Source organism: Peromyscus leucopus, chromosome 4, assembly GCF_004664715.2.
Source record: "Peromyscus leucopus breed LL Stock chromosome 4, UCI_PerLeu_2.1, whole genome shotgun sequence".
NCBI lineage: Eukaryota > Metazoa > Chordata > Mammalia > Rodentia > Cricetidae > Peromyscus > Peromyscus leucopus.
The window spans coordinates 52044820-52071001 of NC_051066.1; positions in this window are offsets into that span (position 1 = coordinate 52044820).

A 26182-nucleotide genomic window follows, 5' to 3' on the forward strand; every position below is an offset into this window, starting at 1 on the left:
TAAATTTTTAGAGATTTGCTATGTAGCCCTGGCTTACCTGGTACTAGCTATGTATCCCAGGATAGCCTCAAACTTGTGGCACTCATGCTTCAACACTGAGAGTGCTAAGGTTACATATTTGTGGCTGAGAATCATAGCAAGCTGAGTGCGTATAGACTACTTTGCTGGAAATGTCCTCTTTAGCCCAGATCTAGTTGTCTTGAGTTCAACAAGGTACTTTCAGGGTATTCTGGACGAAGAGCTTTGGGGCTGTGGGGACCTGGTGTGACCTCAGCTGTGCGGTTCACCCTGTGATCAGCTTGGGTGTTTCTTTTCCCCATACAGAGGGCAGGTGTAAGGATAAAAAGAGGCAGTGAAGCAGGCAGGCCTGCCACACAGCAGGCTCTGGAAGATGTGAGTTTCCTGACTGAGACCATCAGGATGCTTTAGACTCCCTTTCCCAAGGACACAGGGCCGAGTTCAGCCTCTGGCATACTCTAACCTTTCCAGTCGTACCCAACTGTGGCCTCTGGCCTGAGCCATGATGTCGTCATCTATTTGTGTTATTGGTCTTAGTGCCATCAGGGGGAAGTTCCTCCACCTCTCTCCCACTACAGGACAGGATGCTTTATCCAGATCCTTGAGGCCAGATATATTTCAGAATTTTGCATTTTCCATGTTTCAGAATTCAATGTTTTCTGTATTTGATTCTCAACACTCACAATGAGGAGCATTCTATAGTTAAACATAATAATATTCATAATTATAATATCATTATAAAATATTATTCTGTGAAATAATATTAATTCTGTGGAATATAAGATTCACCTCAAATGAGCTCACTGTAAATATTTTCACACCATTTCAGATCAGGTTTTGCCATCAAATGTAGTCAGGTCTAGTTAGTATTAGCAGACAGTGAACTTGAGGTAAACATTCAGTTTTGGGGAGCCTTTTCAATTGGAGGATTACAGGCTAAGGACTGGGATCCTTTTGAAAAGAGCTAGAATCGATGCCTCTATTTTCCTTTGTTTCTGTCCCTCTGATCTCTAATCATTTCCAAGCATTCCATTCTCTTCTGCTGCAAACATCTTTTGTAGCCCATGCCAAAGAATCTCATTTTCAAACCTTTTCTTCAGATGTCCCTCTTTGGTAGATTCATGTTCTCTATTCGGTTTACCCCATTTCATCCTCTGCTTCGCCCAGCCCAAGACTGGGCAGGTTATATTGCTGGCTGTGGCTGGAGGAACGGTGTTTGTCCTTGTTACACAATCCCTTTCTTTCCTCCTTCTGACCACAGCCCACGGAACAGGTACACCTTTCTCTGGCTCCATGGGAACTCACTGCTGACAACTGATGACTCCTGTGTGTGGGTGGATACCGATGAGAAGCAACACCAGACTTCAATCCCGTGGTCACCACCGCCCTCTGATCCATGTGCGTCCTTCCTGCCAAAGTTTCAGCTCACACCCTTATCTATCTCCACCGGCATGAAAGCAACTCAAATTCTTCTATCACGGTGACGTCTTAGGAAATGCTGGAGCACTGCCAACCGTGCCCTGGTGGCTTTGCTATGGGTGCTAACTGGGCTTTCCTATAAGAGAAGGAGCTTTTGGACTCTAGTGAGTAACTGTGGCCAGGGAAGAGTAGTCGGCACAGCAAAGGAGGGTAGCTTATGAGTGTGGGCTCCATCTCTCACAGGACAGTCACTTGTCAATCTGGTCTGATTTGTCTTCTTTTATTGGAAAGAGAAAACAATTGAAAGCATTCCCTCTAAGCACCGGTGTCCTCTGATGGCCAAGTTCAAGGGGTTCAAGGGCTAATTTTCAGCCCTTACTAGAAGCACTTTGTGCTGTGAACCATCTTCTGGTTGAAATGCTGGCTTCCGGGGAGGGGAGGCGGGCCTTTGCGGTGCCGCACAGACACCAGTCATCTTCTGCTCTTTCGTTTGCTCCTTTCCTCTGCTCACTCTCCTTGGCCGATCAGAAACACCAACCTTTTGCAAGGTCTTTCACCATTTTCCTCCATGAACTTTCCCTGGTGATTTTTCTTTCTCTATACTTAGATGACTGACACATTTTTTTGTCTAGTCCAGACTCCTTTTGTAGACTTCAGATTTGTGTATTCAGTTGCTACCTTTAGGTCTCTCCATGGTGGTCGACATCCAAAATGAAGCTCATGACTTATCCAACACACACACACACACACACACACACACACACACACACACACACACACCTTTCTGGAAAGAACATTATTTGATCATTCTGTAAGCCACTCAATCACTTCAGGTCTCTTTAAATCCCCTTCTCTTCTTCATTATTCATTCCATTGTAGCACGTCTCGGGGATTCAGACGGTCCTTTACTTTGCCCCTGACTATTGGTAGCAGGCTCGCTACAGAATCTTGTTCGAATCTGATAAAGCTCAAGCATATAAAAGTTCTTATTAATAAAAACAAACCTGGAGCCAGGTACTGGGGTCAATGCTGGAAGATCAGAGAAGCAGAATAAGCCACAGCCACCTCACCTTGCCCATTCCTCAGCTGATCCTGGTTCCTCAGACTGGAAGTCTCTGTGTCCTCATCCAAATGGATCTCAGCTGAACTGTGCTGCTCAAAAGCCTGAAAGCTTAACCAGCTCTAGTTCCTGGTCTTCATGCCTTATATACCTATCTGCTTCCTGCCATCACTCCCTGGGATTAAAGGCATGAGTTGCCATGCCTGGCTGTTTCCAGTGTGGCTTTGAACTCACAGAGATCCAGATGGATCTCTGCCTCTGGAATGCTATGATTAAAGGCATGTGTGCCACTATTTTCTGGCCTCTGTATCTAGTGGCTGTTCTGTTCTCTGATCCCAGATAAGTTTATTAGGGTGAACAATATTTTGGGGAACACAATATCACCACAGACTGTTGCTGGTTTTGCCACCCTGCTGCCCACCAAATTTATTCATCTCCTTCACCACCAGTCTAGTTCAAGATTTTATTGTCACTAAAATCTATAGTTTCATGACTATGGAAAAAGCAAAGAACAAAACCAAAAAGGAAAAGAAATCAACATTTCCTATAGGTCCACAATGGTTAGAATAAATATATCAGTTATAAAACGTTATGTCAGACTGGCATCACATTGTTCAATACCAGAACACTGAAAAGACCGAGGTGGGATCTCAGCCCCTTAAGGCTTTGGTAAGAGAATTATTATGGGGAAGTCCCATGTCTAACAGATCCCTGTGATGGTAAGTAGTACCATGTCTATAGGGAGAGGATGGGGTAGGGTGGGGGCAAATCTGCTATAAAACCTGTTTCCTGCTTCTCTTCTCTTTTCTTTTCCTTCCTTCCTTCCTTCCTTCCTTTTCTTTCTTCTTTTTCTTCTTCTTCTCTCTCTCTTTTTTTCTCTCTTTCTTTCTTTCTTTATTTCTTCCTGTCTTTCCTACTTCTTTTTTGTTGTTGTTGTTTGTATTTTGAGACAGGATTTCACTGTGTGGCCCTGGCTGTCCTCATACTAGCTCTGTAGACCAGGCTGGCCTGGAACTCACAGAGATCTGCCTGCCTCTGCCTCCCGAGTGCTGGGATTAAAGACCTGTGCCACCACTGCCTGCCTGCTTCCTGCTTTCTTAAAAACAAGTATTGGGCTTAGATTAGAGAATTTGCTGCTGCTGCTGCAGCCCTTCTAGCAGACGCGTCCATTCACTCTCCTTACCTGATGCTCCCCCAACACCTGCCCAGCCGTGGAAACTGTTTCTGAAAGTAGATTTGCAGAGAATACTAATTTTACATGCAAGGACTCTGGCTAGAATCCTTGGGTTTGGGGTGGGTTTGCTGCTTAATGCCATCACCTACAAGTTGGATGCTCTTGATACATCCAAGATCTCATCGAGGAGAGCAGCTTCACGAAGTCTCCATCGGGATGGACCTCATTCATAAACAGTTGAGGCAGCAATTCTGTGTAGCTGCTCTCAACTCCAGTGCCGCTTTCTTGTTAGTCTTTCCCATTTCTGTTTGTGCTACAGATACAGTGACCGCATAACCGTGGAGGCTGCTTTCCATCACCTGCATGTACATGTGAATCTGGGCACATTAGGGAAGTCATTGACAGTAGCGACCCTGGCTCACAGGAAAGACAACAGGAACAAGGAGTCTCACAGCCCAGCACACTGTTCACACATAGTGTCCAGCCTGAAAGTAGAGACGAAAGGGCCACCACAAAACCTTTTAAATATGCTCGGATACTTTTGTTTTTCAGAGTAATACACTTCCTCTGGGTTTATTTCTGAACTTTCTCTCTCTCCCTCCTTCCATTTTTTTTTCAGTTATCTACTAATTATGGCTTCATTCCAACTAAGGAAACTGGCTTCCTCACATCCATTAATGACAAATTGCAATACTGTTGCTGGATAGAATCTATTCATTCCATTAGAGCAGGCACAGCAACCAGCGTTATTAGGGAGCATGTTTCTGTTGGTTTTTTTCCAAGACAGTTCCCCAATGGCATTTTTCGTAGCTCCATCTATTTTAAGTATACTTTTATCATTGGCTTGACTCACTGCGGCAAAATCTCAGTGTATGCACATGTCTGGGACATAAGAAAGAAAAAGAAAGGAAGGAAGGAAGGAAGGAAGGAAGGAAGGAAGGAAGAAAGAAAGAAAGAAAGAAAGAAAGAAAGAAAGAAAGAAAGAAAGAGAGAAAGAAACTGCCTGGAAATGTGTTTTCCTACTGAGCATCATCACTTAATGCTTGTTAGCAGTTAATACTGTATAAAATTCAGTGAAACTTTGCTAGTTAGTCTCATATAGGTGGTTGATTCTGATGAGAAATTACATGCAGATATGGGAATATGAGAAGCTCATCCAGAGAGATGTCTCATGGTTTGGATGCAGTCGTGGCTGGAGCTGCCACAAAAGGCAAAGTCAGCAAAGACCTCCCATTCCGGTGTGCGTGTGTCTTTGGTGTAGTGCCTGGTTGTGGTGCAGCAGGTAGACAAGGCATGTTGTGAAACATTTCCTGGGTCTGGGGAGTTAACATCTGAAGCTGGATAGACAGTCAGTTCATGAGACACAGGATGGCAGATTCAAAAGGGCAGCTGGATTACCTGGACAGAGCTTGAGGTTTGGTCCTAATCTTTGCAGCTCAGAGATGGGTGTGTGTGGGTGTGTGTGTGTGTGTGGGGGGGGGGGGGCTGGGGACAGCCCTGTAACTATTGACAAGATCCTGAGGCTCTCTGACATTTTTCTCTTCTATGGTGGGAGTAACAATACTTAGTACCTGCTTGTAGGTTTGTCTGAGGACTTGGTGGGTGTCTTAGTTACTGTTCTGTGGCTGTGAAGAGACACCATGACCAAGGCAATTCTTACAGGAGAAAATACTTAGCTGGGGGCTTGCTTACAGCTTCAGAGAGCTAACCCGTCGTCATTACGGTGGAGAATATGGAGGCAGGTACGGTGCTGGAGAAGTTGCTGAGAGCTGCATCCTGGTGCACAAGGAGTGAGCAGGGGTGTGGGGGAGGGAGAGAGAGAGAGAACCAGACAGGGACTGAGTAGGCTTTTGAAACCTCAAAGCCCAGAGACACATCTCCTTCAACATGGACACACCTACTCCAGAAGAGCCACACCTCTGAATCCTTCCCAAACAGTTCCGCTAACTGGGAACCAAGCATTGGAGCATTGGAGCCAGTGTGGGCGTGGTATTCCCACTCATACCACCACAGTGGGCTAATACGCAGAAGGTGCTAAACACCTGGCATGTAGTCAGTTGCTAACTTCCCCCTCATTTTAAAATCACTAACCCTGGGCCAAGAATGAACAGCACAGCATAGACATGCTCATCTAATGCAACCCTGTACACCACTAATTAGCGAGGGGTATTTTCAAGCAGGAAGTTTGAGGTTTGTGGGTTTCAATCCATCCCTCTGCTTAAAACGGTTCTCCATGTGATCATGAGAGTTTTTTAAGCCCAGTTCAGGTTCTCCGCTCCTACTGATCTCCCATGCCAACTCGTGGGTTTTCTAGAACTGTCTCTCCCCCTCCCTCGCCCAGGAGAGTGGAAGAATAGCAGCTGTAACCAGAGACCTCCTTGATATGTCACGGGCCTGTGGAGCAGGTTGGACCCAGAAATCCCGGGCTGGATGGAACCAGGCACCATGCCCACAGACCCTCAGCCGCACACATCTGGCGACTACACCAGTTCAGTCTCTTTGTCCTGGATGGGCTGGCCACCGGCTTTGAAAGGGTTCCCCTTTCTTAGAGCCACCAGCAGAACTAAACTGGACTTCAAGGACATGCAGGAATCTTGTTTACTGCCCTGTCCGCGATCTTCTAGCTCCTCGCCCCTGGCCTGGGCCCCACGTTATGCATCTCATCGCTTCTGCGCCAGCAGCCAGCAGCCTGGGGAAGGCGAGAACCATGCTCTGCTTTCCGGCCCTGTGGCTGGGGGATATTGAACTTGTCTTTCATAGGCCTTTTTGTTGGGTGTCACATAGCTCCAAAGGATGCACCATCACCACATCCTACTGTGGTCTGAGCGGTGGTGACAAGGGGCTGCCTAAAGCGTTCCTTTCCACGTCATCCCTCTGGGGTAAGAGAGGGATAATGGATGTAACCGAGAGGATGTCTTTCTTCCCCTCTTCCCTTCTTCTTCTCTCTCTCTTTTTTTTCTTAAAGCAAACTCTCTCTCAAAAAAAAAAAAAAAAAAAAAAAAAAAAGTCCCTGAAGATTGCTTTCAATTTCCCCTCCCCCTCCGTCTCGCCCGTGACGCCACCAACAGTGCCACCTAGTGGCCAAATCCAAATTAGTCCCTTCATTCCGAGTCTGCCAGGGAAGTAAATGAAAAATAAAGCATTACCATTTTTTTCTACGAATTCTCAGAACGTATACTTAAAATGTGCTATTTTGGAGATGAAGCGTGTACCTATATTTTTATTAAGAACATGTTGAAGCCTTAAACCTGTTTTCTCTAGTTTCTTCCTGCAGCTTACATTTATAAAGTAATGGCCACTCTGATTTTATTATAATTTTAAAACTTGTCTGCTACTGATGATGAATATTTTACATTTCAGGAGAGATAATATACACTTCAAAGTGTAATATTTTTAAATGAGTGGCATAAAAGGTAAACCATAAACATAATATGTCTCAGACTTTACGACCACATTGACTGGTAAAAAAGCTATGTATTTTAATGGTAGTAATCTTTAGGAAGATCTGAGGATTTTATCCAATGGATTTTTTCAATAACAGAGAAAACATTTCAAAACATCTTTAATGACCTCTCTTGGAGGTTTCAAAAAAATGAAAAATCCTGAGTTTCTTTTAGATGTTTATTTTAAACATAATTTTAGGTTCACAGGAAGCTGTGGAATAGCATAAATAAGTCTTGGCATTAGTTGGTTTCTCCCAATAGTGACATTTCACAAGACTGTAATATACTGTCCAACCAGGAAACCAATATGCATCCAATTCATGGGATTTATTTCGATCCCACCTGCTTTGTGTGCCCTCGCTTTTATGTATACACAGTTCCATGCAATGTCGTTGCATGTTACATGCACCAACTCCGTGATCAAGATACAGAATTGTTCCACCTCCACAGGAAGACTTCGTACTACCCTTTCTCATGGAAAACAATGTGATTGTCTCTGCAGGAAGATGGCACAGAGCATCATCGTCATCATCATCATCATCATCATCGCCATCATCACAAATTTATTAAACTCTGCAGCCTGCTAGGTTATTGCTCGAATGATAGGACTACTTATCCTCCAGCATAACAGTTTTCATTTAAGAAGGTCGCAAGGACAGGGATTAAGTAAAGAAATGGCAGTTCATATGATGTCTCCTAACATCAGAATCTGCACCACACTGGCTTTCAGTATAAAGGATTCAGTCCAACCAACTCTGAGCTGGGTGTTGGAGGCATTACAGGAAATGGCCAAATGCATTGCTTAGCCCCAGTTCCCAGTTCCTCTGACCAAGACTTCCCATGAGACCCTTCAGTGTCCAAGGCCACATTCTGCTCTGTACAGATTCAAGGACAAGGCCTGCTCTGGCTACACAGCTGGGCACAGAGTCATTGCTGACAGGGTTGGATGAAACATGGGTTTATCTTTCTAACTCCTCGCCCCCGGGGGGAATTTTACATCGTCAAACACTTAACTATCTGTAGGTCCACAATATGTTGGAAAAACTGCCTTCTCATGAAAAGCAATGTGATTTGAAGTAGCTGCTCTGAAGTGAGAGAAGGTGAAATGCATTTGAGTGAGTACCTGGAGTCGGTAATGTGCCATTGCGCCGCTTTGCCGCTAACTCTCCTGGGTCTTTATGTGACTGTTGATTACCTTACATTTCTCATGTCCAGGCAAGAGGCTTCAGCAGATTATGGCCAAAGTCCTTTCAGTTCTGTCTTACAAAGGAAAGGTTAAAAGGTTTCTGGGTGGTATAGGATTCTAATTATTGAGTTGGTGATAAAAGTTAATTAGAAATGCTTCATACAATTTAAAATAGGCTTCTATCTCAAAATGGATGTTTTAAGGGCTGTGGGTTCTTGTAAATATCCCTAGGGTCTTTTCCCTGGACTTTCCACTGGAAGTCGCTCTCAATTGTGAAAATTATTTATTAGACATGCACTAATGGTAACTCTGCAGCACGTTTCTGTGAGCGGAGACATCGCCGCTGAAGGAATTCTGGAGTTGAAGTGCGTCTCTTCCAGCTGTGTTGCTGGAACCCCAATGAACCTCACCTGTCCCCCTCGGTTTGCTAGCTACCGAAATGACATTAGACACCTAGTTGACTAGGTGATGTTAAAAACACAGGCAAATACTTCGCATTCAAGATTAAATAAGATTCTGATGCACGGACAGAACTTCAGATGTGTGTGTGGATTTGAAGTTGGCTCAGTGGATGAAGCACCTGATGCGCAAATGCCAGGACCAGAATTCAGATGCCCAGAATCTACATGAAAGCTGGGAGCCCAGTCACCAGCTTGCATCTCAGAACTTGAGAGGCAGAGGCTGGGCATTCCTTCAGCAGCTAACTGGTTAGAACTGGTGAGCTCTGAGTTCAGGAAGAGAGTCTGTCTCCATAAATAAAGTGGGGAGTGATCAAGGAAGCCACTTGACACCGAATGCAGACCTCTACATGTTTGTGCACAAGTACCAGCACACACGAGTGCACAATGCTCACGACACCCCCCATACAAAAGTCTTCACTTGCATGACTTATGATCCATGCAAAAGGAAAAGATCTTCAATGACTTTGAAATAGTTATTTCTAGCCACCAAAACTTACTTAGTTTAAAATACGGATATTGACAATCCCATACTTCTGGGCATCTTACATATCAGAAAATATGAACAAGATTTATGTCAGAAAGTGTAGAATCAAAGATTCATATTTTAAGAGGGCATACCCACTTCCAGGTGATTGACCATTTGAATGGATTTATTCATTCTGTCAATATAGTTTAGGTGAGCATTTACTAGCTGCTAGGCATTGGCAAAATAGCAAGGAACAAGCCATGTAAAAACCACTGCTGCCATGGCTTTTCATTCCTGGAGATAAGTTGAGGAGACAGGATAGAAAACAAAAAATAAGGGTAGTTAACTCAGAAGATAATACAAGAGGTAAGTAACACAGAAGAAAGAAGAGGTATGAGTGTGTGTGTGTGTGTGTGTGTGTGTGAGAGAGAGAGAGAGAGAGAAAGAGAGAGAGAGAGAGTATGTTGTATATGTGTGTGTGTAGAGTGCAATTTTATGTGGAGTGGTCCAAAAAGGCCTCGGTGAAGAGGTAATGAGAACTGGAAAGACAAAGATAGCCAGTGGACCCCAGCTTTGTAATTCGGCTACAGCTGGATTCCAAGGGTAATGGGGTTTGCTTACAGCACTCGCTGTGAAGACGCTGCCTGCTCCTCATGGGCTGCCCCTGTGGGCAGCACTACATCCGGATGCCAGGCCAAGGTGTTCAAAGAGACGTATCACTTTGTGAGCAAAAGCCCCAGCCTTCTTACAGCTTTCCAGAAGGGTGAGTGTCCTCTGACACAGCCATGCTTGTGCAGGCTGCCTTTGGCTCAGCGGCAATTGCCATCCTCACCAAATGGCTCCTGGCTCTCTGGTGCCTCGGGGAGAGGGCCCAGGATGCTCCTCCCACATCCACCAGCCATCTCTCTCACTTTCAGTTGGAGCTGGACACCTAAGCCTGAATAAATGACCAGTCCATCAACATGAAGAGAGAAAGTGTGTGGTTGGCCCTTTAGGTCACTTTTTTTGGTTTTCTTTCCCATGTTGCAAAGTCTTATAATAGCGATGATGATGATGATGATGATGATGCCATTTTCTAGTATAAGAAATAAAATACAAAACCTGAAATAAAAATTTGACTGGTAAATCATAACTGCAGTACCCAGTGGGTGGTTTCAGGTGCAAATTTCTAAAGTGTAAGACCTGCTTAGCCACCTAGGAGCTGCCCTGACCCAAGATTTTTTGGTACCTCCTTCATTTGCTCTTCTGCTTAAAATCTGAGGCAGGACCAACATCTGAAAGGCAATTTTCTCTACCTCCCTTCCCAAGGCCGTTCAGTCCATTCCTTAATCCCCTCATACTGAAAATACATGTCTTCCGAGAGGTAGACGGACTCTGGTCTAGAATCTCATTTATGTAAAGATACAGGTGTCGAGACTGTGCTAAGAAGGAAAGTCCCCAGGGAGGCGACGAGGGAAGAGGAGCTTGGAGCCCAAGCATCAGGACGGCAGGGGCGGGGCATTGCTGGAAAGGCCAACATCCTCTCTGGGGTGGCTGTGCGTAAAACCAGCTGCAAAGGACTGGCCAGGCCTGGAAGTGGAGAAGGCCACAGGCTGTGGGAGGGAGAATATACAGGGGAAGGAAGCCATGCTGGCCCTGCTCCTTTCCCTGAAGCCTCTTGAAGCCAGTAAGCCCTGGCATCCTGGACCATCAAAATCACATCCTATTGAGGTGCTGGCATGGGTGGCTAGAAGAACCCCCCCCCTCCCCTTACACACACACACTCAGAACTCTGGCCTTCAAATAATCAGGGTGACAGTTTGCGCAATGGGCAACCAAGGAGAACTGGGTCTATGATGGAGCCAGTGTCCTAGCTGGGAAAACTAAGGAATGTCAGTGCTAAAGGGTGGCTGCAAAGAGACAGTTTGAAAGCAGGATGGAGCAGGGCAGAGGAGAATTCAGAATGAAGGCAGTTTCCCCAGGGGCACAGAGAGTGGGCAAAGGGATGCCCTCGGCTAACTCAAAGCCGACTGCAGGAAATGGGCTGCCCTTTCCTGGCTTTTCCACAGTGCAGTCTCCAGGGACCCTTGCTGCTCATCCAGAGGTCCCACAGGCCTTCCAGGAAGGAAGTTGGAGAGACTCCTCTCAACTCATACAGACTTATCAGCCTGTTAAAAGCTCTGGGAAGTCCTCGTGGACTTCTCTTTTTCATTGCTTTCCCCAGGAAGATGGGTCTTGACTCCTTTCTTCTGTGGCAGGGAATCCTTTCAGTAACTTAGTTTGATACACTCTTTTATCTCCCTCCCTATTCTGCCGATGGATGATTCTCCCTGGTTGCTAAGGTAGTACTGGCCCAGTTCTTGCTGTAGTATACAGGTTTCCTTCCCTTCCCCAAACAGGTCCACAGGCCCCCGTGATACTCTGATAGAGTCTTCTGTCTTTGGGATTCTCAGGAACCTTAGTGTGTCTAAATCCAGCTCTGAGAGCATGGGCAGCCTCCTGTGCTGGCCTGAAAATGACTAAGTCTGTGCTATGAGAACTTCCATCTACTGGGAAGAGTGGATTGATTTCTTTTGTCTTTGAGAAATGCTCTCACTATGTAGTCCAGGCTGGCCTTGAACTCACTATTCTCCTGCCTTTGCTTCTGGAGTGCTGTGAGTGCAGGCTTTCACCACCTCATCTGGCCTAGAGTGGTTTTCCTGCAGCTGGAAAGAAACGCCTTTCCCCTTACCTGTCCGACACGCACCTTTCAGACCCGGAGGGGTTCTGTGCTTTCGCCGGGACGCATGGCACTACTTCCAGGCTCGGCTGTCGTTAGCCATGCTTTATTGCAAGCCCGTGCTGGCTAACAGACCATGAACCACTGATAGCTAATACCCTTGGTTACATCTCACCCCTACTGAATCCAGGAGCTGAATTGCTAAATTTGTTTTTCCAAAGGACATTGATTAAAGGAGTTGACAAAGCCGCTTGAATGCGAAATATCCAACTGTCTAAAATGAAAAGCCGATCCTCCGGACTTGGGCTGGGGAAAGCGTTTATTTTCCTACCGTGTGTAAATAATGGATTTTGCCTTTTCTGGGAATCCATCATCGAAGAGTACGTTGAATACTCAAACAATGGCAGTCTAAATTACCCTGCAGTGACACTAACTAGCTGGAACTAATTCAGAAATGTGCATGGAGCATGATGAGGAGAGAACTTCCTGTGCAGAAGAGGCAGCACACAGCTCACCTGCCTGCAGCGGGGACTCACTCAGACAACGGCTAGAAAACAGAGTCCTGGTTACAGCCGACACCCAGACCCTCACCCACACCAGCCCTCCCTCCTCCGTTCTCCTCCTCCCTCCCACCCTTCTTCCGTTCTTCCCTTCTTTCTCCTTCCCCACTTTTCTTTCTTTCTGGCTAGTTGTCAGGGTGTAAAGACTCACATGCTTCTCTGCTCATTTTCTTGCTGAGAGCCGCAGGCATAACCAGCAGCAACAGCCAGTAATTAATCATGGCTCTGGAGATGGGTGCACATATTCAAAGGCATTTTCAACCCACTGAAACATGTCATGGGTTTCAAATTCTGCCACGGAGCAGAATCCCTGGAATGAAGCTTTACGTTCTTTTCAATTCTGATGTACCTACTGAGTGTGACCAAGGTGGCTCTTGGTAAGTCATTAGAGGTGGCAGCGCTCCTCATGAGGAGCCCAGCACAGGCAGACTTCTCTGGAGCACAGTGGGCAGGGCAGCTGGCAGAGATAAGCACAGAGTCACTGTGCAAAGTGCCAGGTACTGCAGTTACGTTCCTTGGTTGTGATTGCGATTGATAGGGCCTCTTAAGTTATACGTGTGATTTATGGCAAAGATGTTTGTGGATCAGCATTGGGAGTGGAAAATGCTCAAAGCTACAGACAGTTCTAGAAGCTGCCTACACTGTCTTGCTCTCAGGAGCCACAGAGCTGCCCTCTGTTGGCTCATCTGTTTATTTTCATCACCTCTCTGCAGTCTGGTTTCTACTGCTTCCTCTTGCACTTTCACGTGCATCCTCTTCCCACAGCAACCTCGGGAAACTTTGGCCTTATTGCCAGCTGGTTTCTTCTCGCTGCCTGTTCATAGCTCATTTCCCAAGTGAGCACGCTCAACTGGGCCAGATCCCAGCCACGGGCTAAGTATTGTCACTGGTTGCTGGGCAGCTGTCTTTGGGTCAAGGGCTCGGCTCTAGTTCAACCAACTGTGAGCAGTAGGTTGTACCGGTGAACCCAAGTTCCCGTCCTTCAACTGGGCTTTGATCAGGACAGACAGTGACGGACACCCAAGGTGACTGTTTTTGTTCCGTAATTAATGAAATCCACTGCTTTCCATGCTATGCCCACCCACGGGGCACATAGCTACCACAAGTTAGCTCTGCTTATCAATAAGCCCTACCTTTCGTGGTTTTCCCACCTCCATAGATACTACCCTACTCAAGTCCATGATTATTCTTGCCCATTTTTTCCCTGTCTGGTCTCCCTGCTAACTCTTCCATCCCAGGCTTCTATGGTATCCATATTTTTATGATATAATCTGGTTATCTGGTTAGACTATCTCCTGCTTAATAACAGTTTCCTTTACCCAAAGCATGGACTCCAATCTTTGATGAGGTTTGGAAGATGAACACACTTCTTCCACGGCCTGCTCTCTGTCAACCTCCTCTCATTCCCTCTGTCACCATCCTTCCTTCCTACTCTCCACTCACCCCACTCCTGTTGGTCCCTCCCCCTGCTGTGTCCCTTAAGGACTCAGGAACTTGGTGATGTCCCTTTGTTTGCCTGGTCCCAGCTCTCCTCTTTCTCAGTTGGAGTTCACATCCCTTCAACTCCGCAGATGGGCGTGCTGAGGCTGGCAGTCACGGGCCACCTTTGCACCTATGTCCGGGGCCGCGTCGGCATATGGCAGGTGTTCTCTGAGAATTTCTTACGGGGAGTTTTGAGTCCCCCGGCACTCTAAACAGTGATCACTTCAGTGTGAGAATCTGAAGTAAAAGGTACACCAAGGAGCAATGTAGAGAAAGTGGGTGGGAAGAAAGGGAGAAGGGGGGCACTCTTTGAAAACCTCAGAGAGCGTGCATGGCCCCCGAGAAAGACAAAGAATCTCTGGACTTTGATTATGAAAGAAATATGCAGCCCCAGAGGGCTCTGTGAGATCAAAGGGCTCAGCTGAGATCTATCTCAAGGCCATCTAGCCATTAACAACAGCAGGATTTGGGCCCTGGATTAATTTCTGTAGCCGGGAGAAGCCCTCTGTAAAGCGTTTGGAATGACTGTGGTGCTTCTGATGGTGTGTGAGTGTGAACACCTGTTTCCTGGGACAGATTGCATTGCAGCGCCAACCTACGCTCTACAACCTACGCTCTCTGTGCTCCCATTGTCTGGGCTGCCGCTCGCTTCCTCGCTCAGGTTCACAGGAACACGGTGACTGGGCTGTAGACGTCATCACCGCGGCCCGTGCGCTCTGCCTACGTCTTCCCCAGGGGAAGATAAAAGTGGACCAGCTTGCCGCACCCTCCCTGACGCTAGGGTTCCTAAGGAGAGCCCTGAGGGTGAGCACGGTTAGTGTCTCTGTTGCACTGGTACGGACAGACAGTATGTTTTCACCACTGCCGGAAATGTGAGGGTGAGCCCATTTCCCCTGGGTCCTAAAGTGACAGTCTAGACTCTGGAGGTGGCAAAATACGCTGAAAGTCACAATAGGAACAAGGACTGCGCCGCAGATGTCAGCAGTGGGGACAGCGTGACTGCTGTGGAGACAGGCAGTGGCAGGGAGACATTTGTTTTCTTTTCTTCTTTTTCTTTTTTTTTTTTTTTAATGTTTTTTTTTTCAAGACAGGGTTTCTCTGTGTAGCTTTGGCGCCTTTCCTGGAACTCACTCTGTAGCCCAGGGTGGCCTCAAACTCAGAGATTCACCTGCCTCTGCCTCCTGAGTGCTGGGATTAAAGGCATGCCACAGCCACCACCACCTGGCGAAATTCCTGCCCACAGCAGGGGATAGCCATTGAGCAAGGTCCCCCCCTCCCCCCCACCCCAGCTAGGGAGAGAATGGAGGAGTGCAGTGTAATCTGCATTTAACCCCTTTCGTGGGTTGGCCAAAGAAGCAAGGAGTTACTCCTTTTGAAGTCCACTACTTGTGGTGATTTGAATTATAAAAGCTCATAGAAATCAAGCCTGATAACAAAGACCTGTAATCCTAGTGATTCAGGAGGAGGCTGAGGCAGGGAGATCAAGGGTTTAAGACTAGCCTGAGCTAGAGAAAGTTCAAGGCCAGCCTGGTCAATTTAGTGAGGTCATATTTCAAGATGAAAAGTTAAAAGAGGGCCAGGGATGTAGCTCAGTGGTAATTTGTCTAGAATGATTGAAACTTGGGTTTAATCCCTAGTATGAGAGGGGGGGGAGGGAGGAGAGAAGAGAAGAGAAGAGGAGAAAGGAAGAGGAGGAGAGGAAAGAAAGAGGAGGAGGAGGAGGAGGAGGAACTTCTAGACAGTACCCAACAGTTACATCCTCTCCAATGTCTTCCAATGTCCTGCTGGCCTCCGTGGCAAGCAGCATTCAGAGGCTGTGTGTGGCCTCGTGTGAGAAGCTGCTGCCTTAGTTACTCATTTTCTGAGTAGCTCCGTCTGAAGAGTGGTGGGGTGTCACTTCCAAAAGGAGCCTGAAGTGAGTTAGCGTGATGGCACCATTGGGACCTTCTTCCCTAGTTTTCACTGGGCAAGAAACCCATCTGAGCCTGTTTCGCTTTTTTAAGTCTGTAGTAACAGGGGACTGGATTAGTTGAAAATGCCTCTCTGCTTCTGCACTGCTATCAGAGCTCCCGTAAGACAGACAGATGCCGTGGGTGGGAGGAGGGAGACCAGGCTTTTCACTGATGGACCATCAGATAGGAGGAGTAATGAGTATTTGGGTGCAGGGTGCGCACCAAGCCTGACTTGAGATGCCTAATTAAAATGGTGACCTCCTCAAGGTCACAGCCTCCTTCCTGTTGGTGGTGTCTCTCCCCTCAGTGCCTGGTACACCATGATGCCCTGCAGATCACCAGCTCCCTGACAGATGTTGACTTAACTCTTAACAAGGCTGTTTATTTTTCCCCGAGCTAGACCCCCATCTAAGGTCCTGGAAGGTGGAGAGGCAGCTTTGCTCTGGACATGTGTGTTTTTGTTCTTTTCTCATCATCTCTGTTTAGACCAGCGTGTCTAGTGAAAGCGAGATTTATGAAGAGCCTCTCCCTTCGGGCTGCCCGGCTTTCCTGCCCACAATCAGGCTGCCTTGAAACGTTGATGTTTTGCTCTTTGTCATGGTTTCCCCATTTCCTATTTCTAATTTCTTTTTTTCCCAGACTCTGATGCTGTTATTTCTACCCCGAGTGAGTGCTTGGCCGCACAATTCTGCTCTGGGCTCTGTAACCCATGGCAACGAGAGGAGGGAAGCAGGTGACTGTGCGCATCACGCACGCATCTGCACGCATGCGCACACACAGCATGCCCCCCTCCACATGCGATGCACAAAGAGAAAGGGCACCCCTGGCTGTAGTGCCGATTAGAGACCCAGGCCGTGAAGCCCAGTACTCAGAGCATTTGGGTCATGGCCCCCAGCTGTTGAGAAGGCACAGTGGCCACTTCTACCTACTCCAGCCCCTCACATTTCTATTGGTAGAAAAACAAATTCCGACCTTGAACACACAGCTAGAAATGCCTTCACCCCATTCCGTCCCCTGCAAGCTGAGAACCGTGGTTTATGTCATTGTGAGGACAGACAGAAGGGTGCCTGTTAGTAATAACTGAACTAACATCTATTTCAGGCAAGAGAAGATCTCTTTCCACATGATTTTACAAATGGACATCATCATTAAGTCATTCAAAACGTAAACTCTCACTTTCTGTCCCCTCTGCAGTATTTAGGAGTTATGGGGAGCTCCAGTGTTTGTGTGTTTGCTGCCAAATTTTCTAATGGACTTGATCAAACTGATTGACTTATGTTTAAACTGGTTAAAAACATTTCTTTTCTGTTCATGAAATAAAGTACATGGCGGGTCCATTCTTACCTCACCTGATCAAGATTGGTGGCTACAGCTTAATAAAGAAGTCATTTAGAGCTACGAATCACAGAAAGTAATGCATACAAACTTAAAACTATAGATTAAATTCTCACACTTTTGAAGCAGGGCCAAGATCTTGGAATCCAAGCCACCCTCCTCGGGTAGTTCTATCTATAATTTCTCATACATAACTTCTAGTTACAGCTTCTTAGACATGTACACATTTAAAGGCACTTGTAGGAGAACCTGAACCAGGATCCACCAGTGTTTATACATCTGTATTCTTTCCCTGGCCTCATCCATGTCTCATTGGAAGACCAAAGGACCTGACCTACTCCTCAGCAACTCAACTTGCTTTTCATGAAAACAACTTTACTTTATCAATCAATAAAAACATGAAATACAAGAACAAACGAAACTGAAACGGATTCAAGTTTATTCTTGGTTGTTTATGGAGACAGGGTCTCTCCCGTAGTCCAGGCTGGCTGCATCTGTAATCCCATCCACCTTCCTGTCTCGGCCTCCCCAATGCTGCAACAATAGGAGCGTGCTACCACAGCAGCTACGAGTTTATTCTTGATAAGTTGGGTAACCAAGGGAGGTGCGTATATGCATGAAAATGCAGCAGAGCTAGCTGCAGCATAATGCAGAACTTTCAGCCATTTCAGTGCATGCCAGTTGACTGATCAGTTGGTTGATATTAGACCTACTGGAATGCGGCTACTAGCATTGGGAAGCTGATACCAGCAGGGAAAGACAGTCTCCTTTGCTGACCTCCTCTACACACATGCTCTTGGGCTGTCTCTTCATCTCCAGGTCAGTCTTTCACCTTTCACATATGGACACCTTCATTTGCTCCTTATTTGCATGTCTGAAAGCAAGCTTTTCTCTTTGTTGAGATGGGAGAGAATGTCTGACTTTGCCGGCAGCAGAATTCCTTCACAGAAGGGCATCTTCAGCCAGATGCTCTGAGGCTCTGAGGATCTCTGGAATTCTTCAAAACACACATGGGTGACCATTAGATGGGTATAGGCTTTGGAGCCAGCCTGAGCTGAGTTCAAATCTCTGTGTCACTTGCTGCCTGTGTGACTTTGGCCAAATTGGTTATTATCTGAGTCCCAGATTCCTCAGAAATAAAGTGAGAATGATATAGCTACCAATAAAAATTGTGAGCATAAGATGAAATGGTGCATGAAATGCGCCTGACATGCTGAGGTGCTCAGCGGTGTCTCCAAATCACTTCCTTTTTTGATGGTCTATTTTGTTTAATGACACCCAGTTCCTGACATTTTAAACTCAGTTGCCACTGACCTTTCTTTCCCCTGGCTCACTGCCCTTCACCAAATCCATCCAGTCGTTGGGGAGACTGGATTCTCCAACCCATCAGTGTCTCCCTCTTATTTAGTATCCGCAGCACTCCCACAGAAACTGCCATAGTTCACACTTCCAGCATCCCCTAACTTCTAGCTAATTTGCATGCAGGAATTCAGTCTGCCCACTGATCACCAATGACCTGACTGTCCCTTACCTTCACGTCTCTCCTTCCCTCTTTTGTCTGACTCCCACTAAGAGTTTAAGCTGGCCAGTCACTCTTTAGACTGCTGTTCATCTTTTCTACGTTAAATATCCCCCATGGCCCTATCTCCCAATGTCTATACTAATCTTTTGCTGTAGTTATTTCATACGGTATGATTGTCCCCTCATGGACTTCACTCTTAACCTTGCTCTAGTAAACTTCAGAAAACGTATGCTGCCAAAATTACTCTTCATAGATAAAACCTTAGTCTCGTAGATGAGTTCCAGGTGAGGGAACAGAATGAAAGGAGATCCCATGGCTTACAGCAAGCTTGCGGAGTACTCTGTTGTCAGGGGCTCTCAAAGCAGGGACGGCAGTGTGATCCCTGGAGCCTTGGATTCTCCCAGGAGGGTGACAAGACAGACCAGACAGACAGCTAGACAAGACCAGAAGGACCTGTTTTCTTCAGTCTTATATGTTGTTACAAGTTTATAGTCTTTTATAGAGAGTTTTGGTACACTGTGATAACAAAGGAAATCCTACATGTTCTTCCTACCATCGTTTGGGCCATTTTATTTTTTAACCACAAAGTCCATGGTGAAGTATACAGGCTGTATGTATGCATGTGTGTGTGGTCTGTGAGTGTGTGAGTTAGTGTGACTATGTGTGAATATGTATATGCATGTACGTGTGTGTCTATCAGTATGTGTGAATATGTATGTTTCTGTGTGCAAGTGTATGTGCATGTGTGTATGAGTGTGTGTCTGTATTTGTTTGTGTGTGTGCTAGCGTAAGTGGGTATGTATGTGTGTGTGAGTGCATTGAGTGTTGTGTGAATGTATGTGTGAGTTAGTATGTGTGAGTGTGAATGTACGTCTGTCTCTGTGTGTGAGTGTATGTATGAGTATGTATCTGTGTGTGTGTGTGTGTGTGAAATTTGACCCCTAATAACAAAATGTTCATCAAATCCTGCATCTAAGTCTTTCTTCCTTTTTCTACTTCAACAAACCTGAAACTTCATACGTTATCACTCCATGTTTAACCACAAAAAACAGAACATTGCAATGAGTGGTGGCCGGGGAGCCCAGGTGACATTACCAATGGTGCAGAGCCTAATATCGCCTATCCTTTTTGATTAAGCTGGACAGAATGGCTAATGGATAGTTGGGGCATTGGGCTGTCACTACTCCAGAAAGCTACCATTAGCAAACAAACATCTGCTGGCTCCCTCTGCAGTCCCTGCCAGCTGCAGCCTCGGTACAGCAAATTACTCCGCAAATTCTCTTGGTTCCATTGCCGCATCCCTCCAATGCAGAATAGGGATTTGTTCTGGGGACCCTGCACGGTGCAGACTGGTTAAGTCCTATATTTTTTAATGCCACAAAAACTTGTAGCATAGAGTGCCATTGCTGCAGCTGAGAAATATCCAGTAACAAGGACTGGGAAGAAAAAAGCTAAAATTGCAAATAATAGATGGATGAGCTCACTGAGTGAGTTTCCTCTAGAGGTTAACCATAGGGACCATGTAAGAGGAGGGCCGCCTGGATGGAAAGCAGGGTGATTTTGACCTGTTTTGAAGGAGATGGGAAAGATTAGCATACACAGTGAGGCAATTGTATATCTTTAAATAGCTACTTGATGTGGACAGTCTACAAAAAACAAACCAGCAAAGACTCTGTAACATATTTCATTTTTTCTGGGGCACAAGGGTATTCTGGTTATGAACTCTGATTCAAAGACTTCCCGAGTCTTTGAAAGGTTGAGCTGGAGAACTCCCTCAGATATGAGAATGGGAGAGTGTGCATAGAGATCACTGGCCTCACCCTGTACATGCCACAGTTCACTCACAGGGTGCCATGTCCTTCAGCCTGAGAGCTGGGACTCAGGGAAATGCACTGTGCTAGATGCTTGTTTGGGAAGCGCAGAACAGATGTTTGTGAGAAGGACTCACCAGGGTTCACCTACTGGCACCCTGCATGGTTACTAAGTACCCACTTCTCTGACTAGATGAGGAATGGGAAGATGGGCTCTGGTGGGCAGTAGGTCACTCACGTCAGACTGAGAGCAATCATAGCAATGGTCATTGAGGAGCTATCAGCTTGTTTATAACGCTTAAGGGGCTTGGCATGAACTCCCACCTACCTTACCCTCAATTTAACAACTATTGGATTTCGGATAATCATTCTCTGGGTTTTCTGAGTATTTTCTCGTTCCTGTTAGAATGGGAGTGTGTGTGAAGAAACAAGATTTAGGAGATCTTTCAAAGAAGAAACAGATGTTAAATCAAAGTGAATTCCGGTGGGATGTCCTTCTGTACATGGACAGCTAGCTTGTGTTGAGTGTGGCTTTCCTGGAGGGTGACCAGATGCCCAGAATACTTAAGGTCATGGGGATTTTTAGAAGGCTCGTGAGAACCCTAGGGTCTCTCCTTTCTGAGTTCTGAACTATGGCTTTAGCATTGTTAGGGGGAACTAGCCTCCCATCTGGTGGGGACAAACCCTCTGTGAAGCTAGGAGAGACGAAAGCAGAAATGGAGATGTCTGAACTGAGACAGGATCTGTGCATATCACTGGACTTCAGGAACTAGCCTAAATTGCCTATATTGCACATGTACAATAATAGACAAACCCTATGAAATTGTTAAGCCTCAGCCGATTTGTCTTACTAAATATCAGCTTCACACACTAGAGCCAACTTCATTTGGCCCATAGCATCCATTTCACTTTTTATATAGATACTGTAAAGTTATTCAAAGAGGAACACAAGTAAATGTATTTGGAGACTTTTTTTCAGTTCTACTCATTTCTGGCTGTGAAGATAACCAGGGGAGCCTAAATAATCCAACCATGTAATTCATATATTACTTGACATTTTAATCATTTTGTAATTAATCTTTGTATTTGTATCAATTTTATTGTGCTCTGGCCAGCTGCAGCTAGAGTGTTTTGCTCTTGCTGGCTGCTGAACTCCAACACATTTTTTCATTATTGTTTTTACATTACTTCTTAGTTCTGTCTGTCCTCAGCTCAGCAATCCTGGAGTAATTATTGCTCTTTATAGTTTACAAATGTTAGCATAACTTAAAAACATAAACTGCATAAATTTAATTACATTCTGTGGGACCTAGAAAATATTCTCCAGGGTGCCAAAATTCACCAAAATGATATGTACATAAGCTAGCCTTGAATAAATACTTTATTAGAAAGCCTTTCTTAAATACATACACATGTGTAGATGAATGTTAGAGCCTGTTAATATTTCTTATCTATGTTTCAAATGTTCAGCTAATTAGCATGTGGCTTTATAATCTTCCTCCCCAATAACTCTACATTAATCTTTGCCTATTATGATGATCAGATAGTCTTTGTATAAAAGGAATTCCTCTGCTCCCATGCCTTCCAATGCCCTGTTTGGGAGAGACTATTTCTTGAGTCAAACCCAGGGCTTCGCACATGGTAGACGAAGGCTCCTTCTCCGGGTCGCATCTCAACCCTTCACTTCCCGTCTATAAACGTTTTCTTCACGGTGTTCTGCTTCAGAGACAGTGTCTTGCTATGTTGCCAACAATGGTTTCAAACTCTTGGACTTCAGCTATCTTCCTGCCTTGGCCTTCCAAGTGACTGGAGCTCTAGGTGTGTATCACCACATCACACACTTCCCTCTGTGGTACTGTTTCTGTTGAAAGACATTTATTTTCAGTTTATAGTAACAGAAAAATCTATAAAATGAATTTATTTATCTCCTGTCCAGTTCACCAGGAAAAATGTTGGCTGAATTAACATTTTTCATCTACTGTTGCATGAAAATTTTTACCTTGGGAGAAAACATTCACTGTTCCTTCATTTGATACACACATTTTATTACAATACCTATGTCTCTGTGGTTGCTTTAAAGAAAAGAAAAGAAAAAAAGCAGGTCTCAAGAGATAGCCCAGGTTGGCCTCAAACTCACTAAGTAGCCCTGATTGGCCCGGCCTGGAACCCCTGATCTTACTTTGCCTCTCAAGTCTCTGAGTTACTGGTGTGTGCTCTCACACTCAGCTGTAGTTGGTTGTTTTTGTTTTAATTCTAATAATTGTCTAGGTGCATTTGTGTGAATTTAGGGCAGTGTCTAAACAGACTTCCCATTCAGCAATTACCCAGTTTGAGGATCTCAACTCATCTTCAGCCTTTGAACCTGCTCACAAATGCATGTCCTCTGTCATGGCTTGCTTCTGAATAGTAGCACACAGATCCAATACTCACTTAAGCTCTCATACTTTGGAACTAAACTTGTTGTGACAAACGCAAACATGTCTCTAGGCTGCAAAGACCTCAACTGGTGCTGTGGCCAGCCTCTCTGTCCGGAAGACTGACATCAGGAGCCATCAATTTTCACATGGCCTGACAAAGCCAAAACGCTTTCAGATGGGCGTCACCAAGGTCGTTTAAATGTAAATATATGAAAAGATGCTTATAGAGACTACTTTAAAAAAAAAAAAAATCTCAAATGATGACAAGGTAGCCAGAGAACTCTCAAAGCCACAACCACTGGGACAACAAATCCAGCATCCTGTTTTCCTCATTCTCCTGGGGCTGCCCCGGTAGTTCCAGAGTGCGTTCCTGCACGCTTATTGCAGGATGCCCCAGCCATTTCCTCATTTTGTGCAGCTATTTTTATTAGGCTGGGGACAATGCCCGTGCTGGCACGTGAAGAGTTAATACTCAGCTGTGCAGTTGGTGTGCTCTCATTCACAATATGTTTCCTTTGAAGCAGGGGCACAGTGCTTCAGAAGACAGTAGCTGTAATTCTATGCAGATTTTTCCTGATTAATGAATGGGAAATTTCAATTGAATTTTTAAACAAGTTAGAACAATGTAAGAGGTGGATATAATCCTTAAATTTTTTTTTATTAAAAGGCATTTCAAAGTTGAAAATCTCAGGCATTGTCCACATATCTGATTTATGGCTAAATGTGTTTTTTGAGCCACAAAGCTGCTGTACACTTCACATAATGCTTGAAAAAAAAATAGCATGCTCTCTTTGTGAAGCTAAATGAAATAAAATATGAAGTTTGTGATACATTAAATCACAAACATAAATATGTACTTTATGGCCAGCTGTTATTTCTGAATATGCACATTTTAAAATAGAAACATTTACCCCACATGCTGATTGGCAATTTCCCAGTTCCAAAAGCCCAATTGCATTTAAGATGCAAAAGATTAAAATGCCTCAATAGATAAAGTTAATAGTTCATCTTCCTAAATGCTTTTATATGTTTGAAGTCTTACTGCTCCACTCTGTAGATTCAAGAGGCTGGGGCTACTTTGATGTGGATTTGTGTTTTACGCACATGCTGTTACTGGAGCTGAATCCAACTGTCTCGTAGACACCCATGAGAGACATGATCCGCACACGAACATGGACAGAGGCCATGTGGCCCCATCCACCTCACCCTGAATGTGCAGCTTCTGGAAGAAAGTGGACTATGTCTCCATGATCATATCACAGACATCTAACCTCCATTTTGTCTAAAAATCATTTCAGCTGCTAATATTCCATCTCCCAATGACTTTCCTCCTCCCCTGCATAAAAACTGGTCAAGGAGAACACGCAGATTGCGTCGACTGGAAACTACAATTCCCCGGGGACACCTTATTTGCTAGTCCAGGCAGCATCTCTCTCCGTAGGTAGAGCCGAATTTGTAAATGCCTCCAGTCCTGGAGGACGCATGGGCAACTGGCAGTTCAAAAGTTCATATCATGCCATATGTCCTAATAATTTTTATCTACATCTAAAACAATACGGGACTGTCAAATAAAATCCTGCATGCAAACAAATGATGGAATGCAGGGGGGCCCTCTGCCCTCGTCTTGTCTTCTCTGTCCGACAAGCTAATGCAATAAGGCCAATAATAAAAGGTTGTGTACCAGGCCTAAAGCCTGTGACAGATAAAAAAGAAATGTTGGAAACCAATGAAGCTTTTGCACAATTAGATTTTTTGAGGCTGTGCTGTAAGGATTGCCCAGAGCCTGTTCAGTCCTGATTGATGGTAAAATCATAACTACATCATATTAGCTGCAGAGTTCACTGACAGGTTACTACAGATTAATATTGCCACTGCTGTTCACTTACCATCAAACCAAGGGAAATATGAATTGAGCCGTCCCTCTAACAAACCCCGCATATTAAAAGGTAAGGTGTTCTATGGAACAATCTCCTCCTGTCACTGAGGGAAGACACAAACAATGTCTATTTGAGCAATATGCAGATACCTTGCGGAATACTAATTAGTTGCCTGCTAGGAGAGCCCCCAGCACATCCGGCTGGCTAACCTACCATTCTTCTGAGCTTGTTCCTTCCCAGCTCTTGGCTACGGGGTTGCGGAATAACACCCTAAAACACGGAGCAGCAATCTTGGTGATTTAAATGCTGGCCACCAAGCAAATTGCAATGACATCAGTTTGGCCAGTGCGTTTTGTTTGCATCATGTGAATTTGAAACAGGGGACACTATGGGTTACTCTGGACACTGGAGGTTTTGTAGGAACTGTTTGCAGAGACTGCTATCCGCGACAAAGTTGGGGGTAGTGTATGTTCGACTCTTTACTTTAAAAATGTTGAGAGTGCATGAACTAGTCCTGGTGCTCTACTTAATTCCAGTGTGCTGATGACGGCATCCTAAAACGGAAACATCTCATCTTTTAGTCATCTCAAGACTTGGTTAAAAAGTCAACTGTCAAGCACAATGAGGACTGTCTACGGAGTGTGAAATGGAAGGCTTGCTCCTGGCCAGAGGCTGCTGGTGATGAAGCAGCTGACTGGCAGCGCTCTCCTTTCCTCCTGTCTGGTGTGCTAATGACAGCTTGGACCTGGAAATGAGCAGAAGAGCCGGAGGCGCTGGCCCTTTGATCCAGGTGCTTGTCTTCTGACTGGGAACGTAGATCTGCAAGTGAGGGGTTGCCTGGTGATCTCCTGGTGATTGCCCGCTGGAGACTGTCACCGTTTCTGAAGACTCCACTATCTGATATCCAACCCCACTTCTGTATCAGTGGTCCCTGAATTTGGGCATCCACATCCCTGAAGAGATGATTTAAGGATGCAGATTCTGGGCTCGATTTCACGTGGTATAGACACACACTGAAGTTGAAGAACCATCAGCATAAAGGAAAATAGTGGCTTGATGCAGCTCACCTTATCGTTGATTAGAGACAGTCACTATGCAACAAGCTAGAGAGTCAGCTGGAGTCAGTCTTTTTGATTATTTTAAAAGAGAACTGATCATCTGCTGTTTACATTTATCTGTTTACTTAAAGAGCGGACAATGAGCCAGGCAACTGTAAACTAAGTGTTCTACCATTGACTGACCGATGACAGACTAGGAAAGGTGTTTGCAATGCTTAAAACTTACTCTTAAAAACATCCAGC